Genomic DNA, 6000 nt, shown 5'->3' on the forward strand with positions numbered 1-6000 from the left:
TATCTCCTGGAGAGTTAAACATAAAGATTTTAAACTTATGTTACGTTTAAAGACAGTTTTGTCTCTGAAGTTGTAGTAATCCAAACCTACATTAGTTGCACATGTGCCGCTACCATGACCTAAAAGCCATTGAATCATTGTGTCTGTGTATACTTACCTTGACCCTGTACTAATGCAGACTGAAGACTAGGAAATATCTGCTCTTTACTAAAACTGTGCACATTTTATTTTCAAAAATATGCCAGTAAAACAATTACGTTGTATAAAATGCTAAGAAATTGCCCAGATTTTGGTTTTACAATGACAGTCCCATATATAGAATCAAATTATGGAAGCCTCTAATAACCTCGTGGTGGGCAGCATAATGATGACATTGTGCTGCTCTTTTGGTGCTTTAACCATTATTTTAATCATTACACAGGACCATACAAAGTTTTCTGAAAATATAATATTTTGCTGAAATTGATGTTTCTGGAGAGGGACACAGCAGTAAATGCAGGTAGAGCAGAGCCAAATATTCAGGTAGGCAGCACCGTGTATAGTGTGCAGCCAAGATAGTTCTCACTCTTCTTATACTCTGTATAAAACAATCCAGTAGTATTAAAAATGAATTCAACCTTCTTCCACTTGATCCATAAATAACATTGTTGGTTGGCTGTGAGCTATGGCCAGGTAGGCAGAAAAATGCATTTTATGCAGCCAAGTCGGGTATCATGCCTTTCCTGGCCTATAGATTATATTTTGAAAATATTAAAGCATCAGCAACATTGTGCTTTTTGTTTCAACCATTACCTGGTTGTTGGAAAATTGGCATGCAGTGGAATATGGGCATGTTGATCATACAGAAGCTTAATGCTATATTAGTAACAACAACATATTCTTAAAGAAGAACTCCAGTAAATTGTTTTCTTAACACTGGCAGTGGGGATACATAACAAAGTTATACTCACTCAGCCTGTCTCCTCCTTCACTGCAGCATTGGAATCTTTCTCAGTGTCCTCACACCTATACACAGTGTATAGACGTGATGATTTAACGGAGCTTAAACCGCTGCAGAGGAGGGGGAGACAGGCTGGAAGGACCAGTCTAAGAACAAGCCAGCTTGGAGCATCAGGTGAGTAAACATTTTTTTAACCTAAACAAAAATGAGCAGTTAACCTCTGCATTGAAGGGTAGCCCCATTGAAAGGGGTAATCAAAATTCGGCCAAATTTTCCAAAATTCAGACACATTAGAATTTCCGAATCCCAATGCATCCAAATGTGCCCGAATCTGAATTTCAGTTTCCGAATTTTGAATCCCGTCCAAAATTCATTCAAAAGCAAAACTGAATTGAACATGTGACTTTTCTGGCCAATTACATGGGTTTTTCAGTTTAATGCATCCGAATGGGTCTGAACAAGAATTTTCCTTACGACAACATGGGAGCCAAATGCAGTATATACATATAATACTAAAGTTGAGGCTCCTAGACCTGAATGGCATTTGGCATCCAAATTTCTGAATGGCATTCGGGAGCTCCCAATTGCCATTCAGGTCTGGGAGCCTCAGCTTTAGTAATATATGTATATAGCTCCCAGACCCAAATGGCATTCGGGATCCGAATTTTCAAATTGCATTCGGGAGCTCCTGAATTCCATTCGAGTCTGGGAGCCATATACATATTTTACTAAAGCTTAGGCTCCTAGACCCAAATGGCATTCGGGAGCTCCTGAAGGCATTTCGGAAATTCGGATCCCAAATGCCATTCGGGTCTAGGAGATTCAGCTTTAGTATTAATATCTGTATATGGTTTTCTGTGGTATTTGCAACGAATAATCGTAAACTCATCCGAAACTAACGAAGATTCGGATTTCATCCGAAACCCGAACTAAGTTGAATTTCGGATCCGAATCCCGAATCTCGAAATAACGAAATATCCAAACCAAATTTTTCCACAGCTTACATGTCTAAGGGGTAATCATTTTTTCCCCAGAGTCCTTCTTTAAAAAATATGTCTTTCTTTAGCATTTTGCAAACATGATTTTGGGAGGGAAAGACTTTTCACCCAAACTGTTGCTTTTTGCTGTTCAGGTAAACAGCAAACTAATGGATTTGTTGCCACAAACTACCATTCATGCCTTTTTGGCCTATTGAGCTGCAGTCAGGTGGCAAAAAAGGCCAATAATAGGGGTTTTTCACATGTACCAGTGTGTGTTGGAGTTGGAGCAGTTACTCATATTGACAAAAATAAGGGGAAAACCAGGAGGCAATCTGAGGGGACACCTCTTCATACCAATTATCCAAAAGATCAGTCTATATGCACACCAGTCCTTTACGAGAGCATGATCTATCCACTTAAACATGTACTAATAGTTACTTTAGGTGGTTTTTACTGCACTCTCATCTCTGTCACTCCGAGAGTATTGGTGCCACTTCAATAAACCATACATACTGTATATTAATGTAACAAAAAGAATGTGTCTTTGTTACCAAACACATATCTCAAACATGAATACCCCTTTAAAAGCACTATACCTCCTAACTATTGCAGGACCCTGTCACTATGTACATTTAAACATTTCATAAAGTACATGAATGGTACATAATTATACATATATCACGTATATAGTAAAAATATATAGATATGTGTCTATAGTAAAAAAACTCCCTCCAGAGTAAATCCTCAAAGAAACTTTATTCACTATCATGTGTAATAAGCTATAGCCATATGTCTGCATCCTTAGATGATTGTGCATTAGCATGAGTAATAATTCCAAAGCCTTGCCCTATACAGACCAATGCAGATGATGATTCCATGAGGCTGAGAGTTATATATTGATCTCATGGATGTATTCCAGGGAGAGATATGTATCTCCATGTAGTAATTAGTGCTGTTTGTGGTGATGGGAATGCCAAGGGTGTGGCTCCACCTCTAATGGGACATATGTTCAGTGTATATAGAGATGAATTATAGATAAATATCCCAAGAATGAACTAAGCCTGTCTATTCACAAAAAAGTGCATTTTTTTTGCTAAACACCAAAACCCAGCACAAGTTTAATAGGATTAAGGGAACAGTCTCACCCATGTCTTCATCTCAGGAACAGGTGTATCAAAGATGGTAGCTGGATAATAACCTCAATGCTCTCAAAGTGGCTCAAATAGAGATCTCCATATGTTGGTAGGAGAGACCCACAAACTATGTCCTGTGCAGACAAGATAGATGGAAAACAGTTTTTCTATAAGGCAAGCAGAAAATGCAACCAATGAGCACTCATAGGTATAGCACGCCATGCATCTATCTAATGTGTTTCATCCACTCTGGACTTCCTCAGACAGGCGTTGACACCACCAGGAGTTGTACATGGGATGAGGTATTTGAGAAAACGGTTATCCTCAGTGACAGTAAAGACTTGGATTCCCCTGCTGCCAGAAATGTCAATATTCCTGGCTATTTTCTGTTGTTTCCAGTATGATACACTCCCTCTTGCTTTGTAGTCAAGTAAAACTGCTTGCATGAAGTTCAACAAGTATGTACAATATTTCTGGCTGCTGTGTCTGAAATAAAGCACTCTAATTTTTATTTCTTGACAACAACTGCCTTGTATCTTCCTCTTGCATTTAAGTCCACTCAATCTCTTGACATACTATCCAGCCACAGTGTCAGCTATTGTTTCTGAAAAATTTGTGGCCCACAAATTGAACTCAAGCACATTCACATTTCACTAGTCAGAAAATTCATAATGGCAAATCCTGACAGATACCTTCTTACACTATAGCTTCTGTCAGGGTCCTTGCATGCTCCAGGTCTTTCGTGTCACTTCTCTTTTTTCTCTCTCTCTTTATCTTCTTTTTGCTTCTCTGATGCTTCTTTTTCATTGCATTGTTTTACCCCATTGCTTTTCTCTGTACTTTCTTTTTCGAGGTATACATTTTCTTTTAAGCCTCTAACCTAAGTGGCTATTTTTTATACCTACAAACAATTTATTTACTAAGCTATTATCCCAAAATATTGATTGGTGCTGGTGGTGCTGGTGAGCTAATACCTCTGAAGGTCATATGTTTGATATATCCCTTGTTATGATCACGCTGCTCAATTATTATTTGGTATCTTTGCATTTCTGTGTAATTCTTGTTCCTCAGGTACTCAGAATCTGTGTCCTTAAAGTTTCCATATATGTTATTTTTGTAATATTCAGTAAATCCTTTATGAACTAAAGATTTGAAATACTGCTACTAGTTCCAAAAATTACACAGTTGACTGCTTGTTGGCTGTCACCAAGAGGCTAGTAAAATGTATTGTACAGGACCAAGACTGGTTTTCTTGATGGAACACCCTATATGTTACAAAATATACACAACATTTAAGTAAAAATTAGACAAGTAACTGTTGTGTAACAAAAACACATTTAAAGTACAATTAGTTCAGGTTTCTTGCTTGAATTAAAATGTAACAGATGTAAATCACCAAGAAGATTAACTAATCAGTGATGAACCATTCTCCTTTATTTTAGGTAGTTTATGCTGATGCAGTGCTCATAGGAGGAGGAAGGTCATACAGTACAGTGCGGAGAGAAAGTATCAATACCAACATGCAGGATATACTACTCAAGTTAAATTCCAAGCGAGAGACAGTCACCTTCACTGTCACTTAAATAGTGTCATCTAAGCAGCATTTGGCTCTTTTTCTCATAATCAGCCTAAATTATGCTATATTTATCTAAAGTCAAATGAACTGAAGCCAAAATTGTAACCCTGCATTTCAGCCAGGTGTCTTGAAGGAATCTAACAAATATTGTGATATCAATTTGAGTTCAGAACATATTTAATGAACATTCTCACACAATTTAAAGGGGAAGTTTTCTTTTTGTTTCTAAAGCCAGAACATTAAACTGCTGTAAACTGTGTAGATTTACTTATCAAAAATGTCATTTTTGTGTATCCCTCTTATTTAGCTTATATTATGTTGTCCAAGAGGAATCTTAGAGCTAGAGAGTCAGCTAGAGTCAGATCCCTCACATATGGGATTAGCTAGAGAACTTATTAGAACGAATGGTCAAAACAACCATATCATTAACCATATTATTAAAGATCCTTCATGATATTTAACCATTGGCAACAGACATAGAAACAAGATAATCTGTGGCTTTTCCTAAACAATATCTGTCCAGAAATAGGGCGTACGGTGACCATATTACCATATTATCTGGCATCCAGATTTTGTGTTTACACACCTTTTGTGCATTGCTGTCTAAAACAATTAGTATTTAAATGACTGCCCTGTCATTGATAGCCGTTTTCTAATGCTAAATAAATAATTTACAGTGACTAATTAACAAAGCCTTTGTCTCTGGGCATACTATTTGAGAAGGCTGAACTCTTGTTATCCATACACGCATATGTTAATTTAGTACTCAGTGTGAAATACTTTCATGCGTATGCCCTTACTCTGTTTCTCTGGGTCTATTGGCCAGAGTGCTTGTCTTCTTGAGTAGCATTACCCCACTGGTCCCTGCCTCCTCTGCAGCCCACTTATCAACTGTCTATCTCCAGCATGCTTCAGGACAACAGGCACTGTTTTGACAGTGATGCTCCTCCACTCAGGGCCGGCCTTAGGCACCCTGTGCGAGAAAGCTCTACATCGCCCCACAGTGACCACACCCCTCAGTAATCACACCCCTCAGTGGCCACACCCATTTCCCCCCAATATCCGCACCATTTAAAGACTGCCATTTTGTTAAGCCCCAAAGAAACATATTAAAAAGTATGATAAAAATAAAACTTTTATTCAAAGGTATTAAACTTGTAGGCACAATATAAGTATTCTTATTAACCTCTTGCCGTCCGCCCGTAGTAAAAAAACGGACGGACGGCACTGCTACATCTGCGGGTTGCCGTCTCCAGACGGCAATTTTTTTCTGCTCGCGCGCGCCCCCTAGCGGGCACGCACGGGCAGAAAAGACCCGACGATTAAACATACCCGTTACCGGGTGTTTCACATATAGGCGATCAGCGGGTC

General features: G+C 38.5%; 1 protein-coding gene across 1 annotated transcript in view; it reads left to right on the forward strand.

The window, feature by feature from the left end:
- The window catches only part of GRID2 (glutamate ionotropic receptor delta type subunit 2), a 383270-nt gene that overhangs the window by 21004 nt on the left and 356266 nt on the right, over positions 1–6000 (forward strand). The gene's annotated exons all lie outside the window — the stretch shown is intronic.

The sequence above is a fragment of the Nanorana parkeri genome, unplaced genomic scaffold, assembly GCF_000935625.1.
Source record: "Nanorana parkeri isolate BGI_ZX_2015 unplaced genomic scaffold, ASM93562v1 scaffold844, whole genome shotgun sequence".
NCBI lineage: Eukaryota > Metazoa > Chordata > Amphibia > Anura > Dicroglossidae > Nanorana > Nanorana parkeri.